Source organism: Saccopteryx leptura, chromosome 3 (assembly GCF_036850995.1).
Source record: "Saccopteryx leptura isolate mSacLep1 chromosome 3, mSacLep1_pri_phased_curated, whole genome shotgun sequence".
NCBI lineage: Eukaryota > Metazoa > Chordata > Mammalia > Chiroptera > Emballonuridae > Saccopteryx > Saccopteryx leptura.
Window position 1 is genome coordinate 266,995,420 of NC_089505.1, and position 14,952 is coordinate 267,010,371.

The 14,952-nt window shown below is 38.7% G+C and overlaps 1 protein-coding gene across 18 annotated transcripts in view; it reads left to right on the plus strand.

The window, feature by feature from the left end:
* Nucleotides 1-14,952, plus strand: part of NRXN1 (neurexin 1) — a 1,251,736-nt gene that overhangs the window by 505,047 nt on the left and 731,737 nt on the right. The gene's annotated exons all lie outside the window — the stretch shown is intronic.

Here is a 14,952-nt window from a genome sequence, read left to right on the forward strand (position 1 = left end):
GAGCAAAGATGGCCCGGGCGCTGGGGATGGCTCCTTGGCCTCTGCCCCAGGCGCTAGAGTGGCTCTGATCGCTGCAGAGCGACGCCCCGGAGGGGCAGAGCATTGCCCCCTAGTGGGCAGAGCGTCGCCCCTGGTAGGCGTGCCAGGTGGATCCCAGTCGGGCGCATGCCGGAGTCTGTCTGACTGTCTCTCCCCATTTCCAGCTTCAGAAAAATACAAAAATAAAAATAAAAAAAGTAATCCATTCAGCAAATATTTTGAGTGCCTACTGTAAAATATTTTTGAATACTCAGCCGTTTTTGAGGTTCAAGAAATACAGTTTACAAAACAAAAATCACTATCCTTATAAAACTCATATTCTTGCCTTAAATTATTATGTTTCTTTTTCATAGATGTAAAAAATATACAGGAAGGCTAAACCTCAAGTCCAAAATACCTAGTTCTGTTGATTTGTTTCAGCATAGAATATTCTGTTAAAAATATTCTTTTTAAGTGAAGAAATATTTATATTTTTAAGGTCATATAACCTTCAATTAGGGCAATTTAGTTATGTGTGTGGCCATATTCTAAGAGTTCTCTTGGGACTCTAGCATTTACAGTTTTTTCCTTGTATGTGCTACCCTAGTGTTAGTCTTATTTTCTTATTAATTTCCCCTTAATATTGTGTACGCATTTGTGGAAAATCTGGGTGAGAGTAGTGTGACCTGGGTGACTCTTGTGTTCATTATACACCAACCTCCCAGTTTACCTCTGCACCCCCCTACTCCGAATTCAAATCTTTGTAACACTGTGGTCTCTTTAGGACTCCAATAGAGGCACTCCCTATTTAGTGAAGCTACTCCTAGCAGCAGAAAGTACAGAATAAAATCAACCCCATTCCAGACTTCTTCGTTTCTGAAGACAGTAGCTGAGAATCACTTTTCTTCCTAGCTTCATAAATTGAACAGTAGGTGGCCTATATCAGAAGGTGACAAGAAACTAGGCATCTCATTTCATTTTCCCCACAATTTGGTGAACAGGTTTTATGATGATGAGGCTGGGATCATTTGATGTCAATAAAGTATTAATTTCTTGAATAATCTCCATGGAGAGCATCTCAAAATGAGAAATTCAGCTTAAGGGAGAAGAAATCTGGAAATGAAACATGTGGTGGAGGTGAAGAAGTGATGCTTTTATAATATGTAATCTAAGGCTAAACCCAGATGCCCTCAGCATTGAGTGTGAGTAAAGGAAGGTGTATACTGGGAAGCAGATGTAGCCCCTTGAAAGTCATCATCAATGACTCCCTAATGACCCCAAGTTCAAATTATAAAAGTATAATTACTTGATATGAATGATTTACATCTTCTGATATGTGGTTAGAGTGTAAATAAAAAATCTTTAGCACATTTTGCTGTTTTCATGGACTGTAATATACCAACAATAAAACGTTTTGGGATTGTGGTAATGAATACAGGAAACTATATGTGATTTGCATGTAACTAAGTACTACACATACCCACAGATACAAACTTACAAATAGTACAAAAATGGGGAAATCGGAATAAGATAGATATATTACGTCAGTGTCGATATCCTGTTTGAAATAACTGTACTATTTTTTTTTTCCAAGATGTTACTCTTAGAGGAAAGGGAGTAGTAGGTACCTGGATCTCAGTACCTTCTTACATGTGAAGCTACGACTATTTCCAAACAAATACTTAAAAGAGTTATAGGCTTGATATGCAAATGCATCTCTAAGGCAAGGTGACTCTTGTATTCATCATAAGCAGCCCCCTTGAACATCGTGAGCCCTAACCCTTCTTAGGAAGGCTGTCTAGAACTGACCCTGTCCTGAGCGCTAGACACTAGTCTCCTTCGGTGAACAAATATCACAAGAGTGTGTTATGAAAAGTAGAAAATTTGTTTAGTTTTGCTTAAGTTTTCTAAAAGTAAAAAGCCCAAGAAAATCCAAGGCATTGAATTCAATGTTGGAATTGAAGAAGTTTAGAGCCCTTGTGATCTTCATATGAATTCATTCAGGAATTTGTCATGGATGGGTAGCGCCGAACTTTAGCCCTTCATAGTTTTATACATTTAAGGAAAAAAAAAATTCCTTCTTTGCTCAATTTAAATTTTATCTTTCCTCCTTTTAATCTACATTTTAATACAATTTAGGAGACTCAGGCCAGATTTTATAATACCTATATATGCATAAATGCCCAAATAAAAAGGTAACTAGTTCACAATATGGCAAACTTTAGATAAGCGTATTGGTTAGTATCTCTTTAAATGTCTCTTATAGCTCTTAAAATTTTAGATGCCCTAATACAATGTATTAATTGCATTGTTATGCAATGTATTCTTTATTGCTGTGACTTCAATTTAGTCTTTTTCGTTAGAAAGACATGCCATTGGGTGTATAGATATATAATCAGCCAGCTACTATTACCATGAATATATATATACTATGGCAGAATTGTCTTTCTATTTGTTCCAAGCCTTTAATCCTAAGTATGGGTATAATATCCGCATATTCTCATTAACTGGTATTTTTACATAATGTTCATCTTAGCCGCAGGTTATAAAATAGATTATTAATGTTCTGAAGCTAAATATTCAGTTAAAATAAAGTAAAACTAGAATCCCATTCATTATGGGATCCTAAGAACTAAAATATGGAATGTTGTTGGGCACTGATATTAAGGTAAAATTAATTTTAAAAGTCTACTTAGATTTAGATACTCTTAACTGGTAAGTGTGTGTTTTTTTTTTTTTTTTTAGATAAATCTTTAGCTAGCTTATATATAGCTCATAAGTATTATACTGTAGAAACTTATTTTCTATTCATGGATATTAACATGATTTTATTTTAGATTTCAAATCCTTTACTTATGCTAGTAACAGGGAGAAAAATAAACAAGTCTGAATGTCATATCTTATTTCTCCACACCATTCTCAGAGTTGTTCATCCACTGGCATTATTTATTCATTGATTTCTGCATGTGAAGCATCACACTGAGAGTGATTTGGAAGTGAAAAAATGCTGAGACCAGGGAATATAATAATGGTTTAGAATATTCACAACCAATGGGTAGTTCTTTATCACTTGCTCTGATGGAAATATAGATCCAAGCTCTGGGTGAGACTAAGGCTGCTGACCACAAGGAACTTGTTACTGAAATGGCAGAAAGGATGAACAAGAATGTAATAAATTCTGTCATAGAGGTACAGTATTTACAGTTACAGCTCCAAAGAAGGGCTACTTAACCACAGAGGAGGTCAGGGAAAATGGGTAAGGAAAGATCAGGGGGAGGAGACTAGAAAATCAGAAGGGCCTCAGGAAAGCCTTCTTTTAAGAGGAGATGTTGGCAGATCTATCAAAAGAGAGCTGCTGTTGTGTTATGCCCTGGACTAGCCAGTTGTGAACAAACTCAGTGTTTACAGTGAAGGACCGGCAACTCTATGCGTGGAATATATGTATCGGATATAAAGGAACTGGGCGGCATTTTGAAGGGGTGTGTGTGTGGGGGGGGTCTGGAAATGAAGGAAATTGAAGCTGTTGAATTTAAATTTACAAGTACAGGGGTCCTTGGGTTATGACACAGTTCCATTCCTACGATAGTGACATAACACAAATTTTGATATAAGTCGAAGCACACCCTAAGTCACTTACCTACCCTAACACAGTTGTAAAATCATAATCTAGAATCTAAAACACAACTAAGCCACAGAAAAAGGAAACGGACATAAGTATACTGTACTGTACACTGTACTGTAATAACAGAAAAAAATGACAAAAAGGAGTGTAAAATAACGCCTTACCTTTATTCCTGTGGTTGGCTTGCACCCTGGAAGGGTCATTGCAAGGTGGGAGACAGTGACCTATTGGGAGGAGGAAGCTGGAGAGGCAGGAGAACCTGCAGAAGGTGCTGGAGCTACTGGGGCAGGTGAATCAGGATTGTCTAAGGAACATGCAGGAGACGCTGGAGATGATTCTAGCTGTTACTACAGGTGTTTCATCTTGAGAAGCAGCTGATGTAGAGGGTACAGGATCTGTTGCAGACCTTCTTCTTCTCTTCCAAAATCTGCCTATAGCATTGCAAAGCATCCATAACAGCAAAAACACTTACGTCTCAATTATTTAAGTTTTTTTGGAGTGAGCATCGTAAACTCAAATGTCGTATATTGAGACTGTCATAACCCGATGACCCCCTGTAATTCTTTTCCCCTTCATGTAGCTTAAAATCAAATCTCTTTGGGAGACCTATGATATATAGTATCACGAGGAAAAAAGAGCAAAACCTGACTCAACATGAAGGCAATCAGTAACGCACTGATTTTAGTTTGAAATGCAAATATATAAGTACTTTTAGGTTTTTTTTTGTGGGTTTTTTTTTAGTATTAGACCTCCAGAATATGTGACACTGTCAAAAATAGCCAATAATGTCTATGACTGATGCTGGAATATACTAAATAGTTTTTTTCACTAACGTAGCTAAAAGCTACAATATACTAAATTTGATCATAAAATAACACTAATGATATAATACATATACAAATTATTCTTTCATTTTTATAGTGACCCCCACAACATAAACTCCATGTAGGTGGATACCTCTTTGGGAAATATTTTTCTGAAATTATATGTATAAGAAATGCACTAACTTTTATTAATAATCAAATTATTTTGTCTTTTTCTGTCTACTTCTCTCTTTCATTCTCTTTGTTTCATTCTCTCTCTCTGTTTTTCATGTTTTATTTGTAACTTTTAATATTTATTTATAGAAAAGATCATCTTAGCTTGGCTTTTTAAGCAAGCTTTATATATTAGAACCATTTCTTTAAAAAGAACTGTCATTATTTACCATTACAAGTTTCTAGCTATGAGAGAGGACAATTACATTTGAAGGAAGTCATGCTTTGCATCCAAATAAAGAATTTGCTGATGAAATAGTTCTGTCAAAGAGAAGCATGACTATTAATACACTGAACAAATACTTACTGAACACTTTCTACAGGCCAAGAGTGATAAACAGGAAAAAAAAACTATAAGAGATATGGGCTTTGCCCTCTTAGAATGTACATCTAGAAACATTCTGGATAATTCCCCCCCAAAATAATAGTAGAAAGTCTAATATCTATTTTTAGAATTTGTAAATTGCTCGTTTTCTAAAAGTTACTATATCTTTTCTTTCAATAAAATTAGACAGCGAAAAGAAAGATCAGAATTATTTTGCACACACAACGATAGCCATGCATAACCTGCCATTAACGAGAGAGCAGGATTGCAACCCTGGAAGTAGGTGTTGGTGCTAGAAAGCACCTCCTAGCAGCCCCACATTTCCTGCCCAGACCCCACCACTAGCCCATCTGGTCCCTCCTGGAGAAGATGCACCCAGCATCAGAATGCAGGGCTGATAGCAAAACCATGCACAAAGGGCCTCTTCCCTCACACTCAGGGGAGCTGAATGGCTGAGCATTCCTGTTGAAAATGACGTGCTGTTAGAATGCTTTCCCTGATGGGGAGTAGCATTGAATCCCAATGATTGACCATAACAGACTCTCAAAATATATCTTCAAAATCACCCAAAATGTGATGCAGACATCATTTACTATAAAACGTTAGAAATTAAGTCTTTAAATGTGCCTCTGGCAACCAGTTCTACCTCACTGCCAGAACACCATGTAAGCTAAAGCGTTTTGGTGATGGATTGCTCTCATACATCCCGGCGAGTGCACTGTGAGAGCATATTAGTGCGATGCATCATTGCTGGGGGAGGCTGCATGGTGAACATGCCCAGAAAGTACAGACTATCACCTCAGTTCCTCCAGCCAAAGCACGGGGACCCCCTGATGCAATGGCTGCCCGGCGATCACAATAAGGCTGGTGCACAATCTGTGGGCTGGAGAAGGAGTTTGGGATCCTGTTGGCCCTCAGCAAATATTAATGTCAAAAATTCAGAAAATTATGCTGTGGTCAAACCCTGACCATGGAAACCCCGACACTGACTCAGTGCCATTCCGTTTTGGAAACCATGCTTCTCGTTAGATTTTGCAGAGTAATATCGGGTGAAGTTAATATTTGGATTTCTCTCCTGGGTAGGCATGAGGAGACCTGAGAGAGCTCGAATGAGATGATGTTACAGTTAGATACTTCTTTTATGTATGCATCTAACCTCTTCTGTTTGAAGTTAATTTGATTTTGCCTACATAGAAAAGGAGCCCTGGGAGATGATTTTTTTATTAGAGATATGCTGAACCATTCAGTTTCCAAACTTGCATACTGGAGGAAATTGAAAAGTCCCTGAAGACTGAAGCTTTTGGTGCATATCCAGACTTCACTTCAGACTGCTTTTCTTGACAAAAGCCAATATCTCAAACAGTTTGGAGGGACGTTGCCTTAAGCCACTTGGCAATTTAAGGGAACTTGTCAGATGTCCACCAGTTCGATCTATTTCTATTGGGTAGATGGCATTGCGGACTGCTTCCTTTTACTGACTTTTTACATGTAGAGAGTTTCTATTCTCTACTGTGGTGTTCATTTATTGACATATTAGAAGGAGAGAAGCAAAAGTGGGCTATTCTTTAGGCTAAATAAATCTTTTATCAGTAGATTAGAACCTTGTAAAAGCCAATGCTATGTACACATGCTAGGGAAAAACTATTGGAGGCTGTTTTTGCATATGCAGCAACAAAAATAACAAATATTTCAATAGGGAATATATTTGATATATGATAATATCTAGCAACATCTCTCTATATAATTTTTCAGGGTAGGTTACAACAAAAATCACTGAATTTTTATGTAATCACTTCTTGTCATACAAACCCTGACGACCGTCATTCCTTTCTTGAGGATGCAGTGCCCCAAATGTAATCTTTCTTACTGGGCAGATCGCATTATATTCTGTGTTAGTCAGTGAAAGGCCATTTGTTGCTAGATTCACTGGAGCTGTGGGTGTTATTTTCTTGCCTTCAGGAAATACTGGAGGAGTTTATTAGGGAACTTAATCCTTGTGCTTGGTCGGCGGCTTAATGAGCAGCCATCTTTTCTGTGCAGAGCTGCAGAGTGGTGCAGTGGAAAAAAATTACCCTGCTGTTTCTTCCCCCTGATTTAAGAAGCAACTTTTATATCAACGAGCACTCACTTTTTTTTCCCTTCGTAGCTCACAGATTGTCCTCGTCAGGGACAGTGTAGTGTATAATAGTTAGAAACTAGGAGTAAGTGTTGTGGAGCCGCACAGTCTGGGTTCCAACCTCCCAGTTCCTAGCTCTGTGGCTGTGGCTTGGCTGGGAGAAGGCCCACTGGAGCTTTCCCATGCTTAGTTTATTTATCTGTGAAATGGGGATGATGCCAGTTGTTACCACATGAAACTATCAGAATAAAAGTGAAATGAGAGTATTCCGACAGAGTCCTTTGTGCAATCCCTGGTACACAGAACACATCCAATCAGTGGTAGCTATTATGTTCATAAGAAACTTCAATTTTTAAGAAAACCTAAATTCTCTATGATATATTTTTTAAATTACATAGCTTTGTATACTTTTGGGGCTCTATCTCTAATGAGTAGCTGTTTTATTCCTTTACTTGCTTGTAGTACAGACTAAAATATTGACATATTTAATTATAAGTCTCTAAATGTAAACATACTTTCTAGGAAGTTTATATTTCTCATAAACTAATTTAAAATTCTTACACACAACACCCCCCCCCCAACTGAGGGTCAAACATTTCCCATCCAGGCCTTATTTCTGACACCTGGAAAGCAGGGCTCCAGATGCTTGACTTCTGACTTGTAACATTATTTTTGTTCCTATCTGTCTCCCTGTTGTGACATCTACCAGCCGTGTATGTGGCTAACTCCCTCCATAAGTCTGGGAGCTCCTCGGGGCAGGGACTGGATCTTTCCTTATCATCATGTCTTTAATTCCTGGACCAACCTTTGAAACAAAAGTCTACAAATTAAAATTTTCTCCCCAGTCATCATCATATCTGATATTAATTTTACATAGAAATGTAATGCTACATTTTAGATTCACTATAAAAGTACTTTTGCATGTCATTCGATCCTGTATTAATCAACACAAAGCTAGAAATACTCTTCATATACAGAGAGGGAAAGAAGGCAGTTTTTATTTCCATTGCTCAGATGAGAGACCTGAAAACCCAAATGCACACAATGAATGGCAGAGCTGAAACTAGAACCAAAACGTCTCAGTATTTTGAAAGTCATTCTGATATCCAGTAATTTCCATGTACAGAAAAAATGAATAATCCCGAAGATGAATGTTGGATAGGGAAAAGAAAGCTCTCATAGACCCTTCTGTTGTTCAACGGTTGTCGGGGTTCATTCATTTGTTAGAACTCGTTTGTTGGGATTTAGAGTAATATAATGGAATGAGCTTTTACTAGCTGTGCGACTTTAGAAAAGTTACTTAAACTCTCTGAGTTTTGGTTGCCATAGCTGAAAATGGGGATACAAAAACCGGCTTTGGATAATTGATATAACAATAAAAATGCTTGCAATACACACTGACTGGCACATACTGGACATTAATCAATGGTAGCTATTATTGTTATTATTAACTATGAGGTTACTAATGTCACCCGCATAAGAAATGGGCTAAAAGAGTCTATTTTTATAAAAGAGGACATTGAGAAATACACTTAGAAAAGCAGAAAAGAGCCCACCAGACAAGAAAGACCCTTACATTTAAAAACAAAAGTAATATCATCATATACATTTTGCCCAGAGCATGTTGGGAAGAATTCCTGCTGCAGAATTTGGCCCAGCATCACATTTACCACCTGCCTGGTGTTGGCCACATATTTTAAACATGAGAAAGCCTTCATTATATAGACAGCCTTCCTGTCTTAGTAGAATGGGAGTAAGAAAGACATATAAAATACGCAATTTAAAGAAGACATGCAGAAAAGTATGTAAATTATTTTTTTTCTGGTACTAATCTTGTTCTTAATTTTCCATTCCTGCTGATGGTGTTTTGAGGACAAGTGGTATAGAAAAATTTCAATTTTAGCCCATTTACTTTCTTCTTGTTTAAAAAATATTTATTTCAAGTAATTATATAGTCAGCCAACTCAGATTTCAAATTCGTGATCAGAGTTTTTTCTTTCTCTTGAGGGGGGATTTCTCTTTTCTCTATCTGCAGGAACTGGGGGAGGAAATTGTAGTCTGAAGACTTTCCTTGGGATCAGCTTGGCCTCCCTGTGATGTCCCTCAAGTAGCCTGTCTCTAGCCATCCTTTATGGATTTAGATGTAGTTGTGGTTTGGGCACTGTGTTAGCATGCACCCTTTAGGTTTGGGATTTTGTAATTGTCTTTGGGTCCAAGATTCCAGAAAGCTTGTCTGGGCTTCAGATCTCTTCTGGTCCCTTGGTCCTCCTACTGTTTATTGGTCCACCTGAGGATCCCACAAACTTCTCTGCAGTCTTCTGGAGCCATTGAGGCTTTCCTAGACTATCCCCCTCTGCCATTACCTCCTCCACTCCCAGGCCTTGATGGTTAGAGACTCTTCCCAAAGCTAGGATTCTCTGAGAGGCTTTCAGATTCCCCAGGTGAGTGTGGTATCAGCACCGGCAGTTTCTGAATTCTCCAGTCATGTCTGGGGGGTCAGTCTTCTTCAGGTTCAGCTCTGCTGAGGAGGAGGGCCTCTCTTTCTGCCTCGTCTACCCTTTGTATTTTCCCCTTGTTCTAATCCCCCCCAAGTGTATGCATGGTTTTCTCCTTCCTGTGTTTCAGGGACTTCCTCCAAGTTGTTGCTGTTCTGTCCAAGTTGTTTGCTGTGTGGTTCTAAAAGTGTGACTTTTACAAATAAAAATGCTCAGTGTATAAAATATCACTATGGACTTTAAAAAATCTTATTAGATCCTCACTAACACTTGCTCTTTGTTGATTTATTGATGAGCGCCATTCTGGCAGCTGTGAGGTGATATATCTCATTGTAGTTTTAATTTGCATTTCTCTGATGATTAATAACATTGAGCATAATTTTATACATCTATTGGCATGTGTATGTCCTCTTTGGTGAGGATGTGGAGAAAAAGGAAGCCTAGTGCACTGTTCATGGGAATGCAGACTGGTACAGCCAACAATGAAAAACAGTGTGGAATTTTCTCAAAAAATTAAAATTGGAACTACCTTTTAACCCATAGATTCCATTCATATTTCTTAGGACTCTATCCTCTAATTTGAAAGGATATATGTACCCCATGTTCATTGCAGCATTATTTATAATAGCCAAGAAGATCAGGAAACAGCCTAAGTGTCCAACAGTAGATGAGTGGATTCAGAAGCTGTGGTACAATTACACAATGGAATACTGTGTGGCCATAAAAAATAAGGAAATCTCACCTTTCGTAACAGCATTGATGGACCTGGAGATTATTATGCTAATAGAAATAAGCCAGTCAGAGAAATACAAATACCATATGATCTCACTTATATGCGAAATCTAATGAACAAAATAAACTGACACACAAGACAGAGATAGAGGCGTGGATACATGAAACAAACTGAAAGCTGTCTGAGGAGAGAAGGGTTGGGAGGTTGGAGGAAGGAAGGTGAAGGGGTTAACCAAAAACATATATATATATATATATTATACATAACATATGCACACACAAATCCTACCAACCCCAAAACTGAGCAGGACTACATGTTTCTCAAATGTTTTCAGCTGTAAGTTAGTAGGTCAGGAATCAAGGGACAACAAGAAATGTGAAATACTCCTCTAGATAGAAACACCCTCTGACAATTAGGAATTATGATTACAAAAGATAAAATTACATGGGTTTAATGTCTACCAGATATTACCTTTGTTGTATTTGAGAATGTAAAAGCTACTTCTTTTTTGGCCTTCTCAAGACCTGGAAGACTTAATACAATTTTCTTCAAAATTCTAACTTAATGATTGAGGCTCCTTCTCTGTGCAAACCTAGTTTTCTGAATATATATATACACATACATACATACATATATATATGTATATTTGATGCAATTAGCTATTAGAGTTATGCTTCTATTTTTTTAAGCATCACCAATGGAGATATTTTATATTGTGATTATTTAAACTAATATTTCCTTTAGAGGCTTCCTAGTGTCAACTAGATTTCTTAAGAAACAGATCCTTGCTTTTATAGCTAAAGCTATGACCAATAAATGCTTATTATTTTTTAAAAAATTTTCTGTAATTCTATTCCAATTTGTTGTCTTTTTTTATGATTTTAATTTATTGTGTTTACATAGATTCAAGTGTTCCACCAAATATATCTCCCCCCACCCCCGTGTTCCCTTCGGTCCCCCCCCGGCCCCCCCAACGCCTTCCCCCCTTCCCTCCAGGATTTGCTGTCCTGTTCTCTATAACGCTGTGTTATGTATATATAATTTCACTAATCTCTTTCCCTTCTCTGATCCCATCTTCTCTTCCACTTCCCCTCTGACCCCTTTGATCCCGCCTCTACCTCTGTTCTGTTCCTCAGTTCACATTGTTCATTGGATTCCTCAAATGAGTGAGGTCGTATGATATTTTTCTTTCTCTTCCTGGCTTATTTCACTTAGCATGATAGTTTCCAGGTCCATCCATGTTGTTGCAAAAGGTAAGATTTCCTTCTTCCTCATGGCCACGTAGTATTCCATTGTGTGTATATGTACCACAGCTTTTTAATCCACTTGTCCACTGACAGACACTTGGACTGTTTCCAGATCTTGGTTATTGTAAACAATGCTGAAATAAACATGGGGGTACATTTCTTCTTTTGAATCAGTGATTTGGTATTCTTAAGTTATATTCCTAAAAGTGGGTTAGCTAGGTCAAAGGGCAGTTCCATTTTTAATTTTTTGAGGAATCTCCATACCATTTTTCCACAGTGGCTGCAACAGTCTGCATTCCCACCAGCAGTGCAGAAGGGTTCCCTTTTCTCCACATCCTCACCAGCACTTATTCTGTGTTGTTGTGTTGATGAGTGCCAGTCTGACAGGTGTGAGGTGGTATCTCATTGTGGTTTTAATTTGTTAAATGCTTATTTTTTATTATAGTGTAGACATTGTGATTTGGGGTTTAAGCTTTAGCCTGCTTGTCAAAGAGAGTCTCCATTTGTGTAAGTGATCTCTTGTGACCTGGTAAAGCAGCACAATATTGTGATTAAGTGACTGTCCAAACCACTTTTATCCTCACTTCCCTTATACCGCTTTTCCTTGCTGGTATGTATTAGTCAGAATAAAAAGCATTACGACGAACATCCTCATTTAGAAGTATTGCCAGAAAAAACACATTATTCTTTATGAGAGAATGATTTTTTTCATTAATATTTATTTAGCCAATACAGAAAGATTTACATTTGCATAGCATGGAGTGTAATGCTAGAGTATCACCTCTCCCTGATCCAGTCATACAAGTGACCAAGCTATAGAAAACACTTTGATTTCAAAATAAAATTATATATCATACCATAGGAGAAAGGGGCAGAGATTATTGGACTTACTACATTTATAAGAAATTAATTCTAGCTTGACCAAGTTGTGATGCAGTGGATAGAGCATTGGTCTGGGACACAGAGAAACCAGGTTTGAGACACTGCGGTCTCCAGCTTGAGTGCGGGCTCCTCTGGTTTAAGTACAGCTCACCAGCTTGAACCCAAGGTCACTGGCTTGAGCAAATACTGAGCCCCCTGGTCAAGGCACATATAAGAAAGCAATCAGTGAACAACTAAGGTGCTGCAACAAAGAATTGATGCTTCTCATCTCTCTTTCTTCTTGTCTGTTTGTTCCTATCTATACCTCTCTCTGTGTCTGTCAGAAAAAAAAAGAAATTAATTCTAAATGAGATTATATATATCAAGGAATATTGTATAATTATTAACACTGACCTACTTGCCAGTGCTATGGAAATGTCCAACTGTTTGTGTAGAATAAAAGTATTTTAAATTCTACTTCCATATTTTTGTGCCTTTGCTTCTTCCCCTCAATACTCTGCTGCCATCCTGTGTCCTAACTAACCCTCCTTCTCTGAAAAAACATTTTTCCAAGACCCAGCCTTGCTCCATATTGCTCCTCAAATATATTGCCACTTTGATACTGGCTTATTATAGTCCTGAAATAAAAAAAAAATCTAATAATTTTTCTACAGTAAGGCCATTGAAGCTTTTGTTTGTTTGCTCTTTAATTTAGTGGTAAACCATATAATCAGAAATCCAGCCTGACCAGGCGGTTGTGCAGTGGTTAGAGCATCAGACTTTTACACACAGGACCCAGTTTTGAAATCCCAAAATCGCTGGCTTGTGTGTGGGCTCACTAGCTTGAGTGCAGGGGGTCGCTGGCTTGAGCATGGGCTCACTAGCTTGAGTGCAGGAGGTCGCTGACTTGAGCATGGGATTGTAGACATGACCCCATGGTCGCTGGCTTCAGTCCAACGGTCACTGGCTTGAGCCCAAGGTCACTGGCTTGAACCCAAGGTCACTGGCTTGAGCAAGGTGTCTCTTACTCTGCTGTAGCCCTCTGGTCAAGGAACTTATGAGAACACAATAAATGAACAACTAGGTGCTGCAATGAAGAATTGATGCCTCTCATCTCTCTCCCTTCCTGTCTATCTGTGCCTATCTCTCCTTCTCTCTGACTGTCTCTATGTCTCTGTAAAAAACAAAACAGAAATCCACATATACCCAAACTGGTTACAGTGATTCCTTAAAAGAACCCGTGTTTTAGATATGATCTAAAGGCTGTACTCTGAATCCATTATTCTTTTGTTTATAATTATTTACAGTGCTCTAGCTTCATTGCATAATTACAGTTTTGGTAATTCTGGCTGATTGATGTCAGAATACTAGTTATATGCCTGTGGAAGTTAGTCTAACACCACTGTCAAAGGCTAGTCGATTGTATAGGCCTTTTAGTGCCTGTGGGCTGTTGAATTCGTTTTTATTTATTCATCACTATTTAGTAAAAATATCTAGAGGGGGTAGTATAGTTTTTACGTTTGACCTGTAGATTCGATTGGTGAATGTCAGAGATATCTTGTAGTTCTCAAGTCAGTATGATTGACTCTTGAGGTGACTTCAATGACAAATAGTTGAAAAATATATACATACACATATTTTTATACACACATGCATACTATACACACATCTTCACACCTTACAATTTTGACTAGTTTCTGTAAAATTTTTTGCTAAGATCTTTATTCTTGGAATAATTAATATGAAAGTTAACAGCATTGTAGGGTTGAGAGGGTAGCAGATTAAGGCAGGAATAAAGCTAGACTGCTTCTATCTTTCAGGAGCTCAGTGCGCTTCTAAATGTTGTTAAGAGCAATGGCCTTGGATCCACACTGCTCATATTTGAAACTTGGTTCTGCCACTTTCTGTGTGAACGTGGGGTCTCCATTTCTACCAGAGTCACCATATTGCACAGCTCCCCAGACATTGTAGTCTGATGAATGGACTTCTGTGACAGTGAGCCTGCTCTTCTATCTCAGCAGGTTGTCCTGAAGATTAAATGAATAAAGTGCTTAAAACAGTGGCTGACCGGCCCTGGCTGGTTGGCTCAGCGGTAGAGCATCGGCCTGGCGTGTGGGGGACCCGGGTTCGATTCCCGGCCAGGGCACATAGGAGAAGCTCCCATTTGCTTCTCCACCCCCCCCTCCTTCCTCTCTGTCTCTCTCTTCCCCTCCCGCAGCCAAGGCTCCATTGGAGCAAAGATGGCCCGGGCGCTGGGGATGGCTCCTTGGCCTCTGCCCCAGGCGCTAGAGTGGCTCTGGTCGCGGCAGAGCAACGCCCCGGAGGGGCAGAGCATCGCCCCCCTGGTGGGCAGAGCATCGCCCCTGGTGGGCGTGCCAGGTGGATCTCGTTCGGGCGCATGCGGGAGTCTGTCTGACTGTCTCTCCCCGTTTCCAGCTTCAGAAAAATACAAAAAACAAACAAACAAACAAAAAAAACAGTGTCTGACCTAACAAACA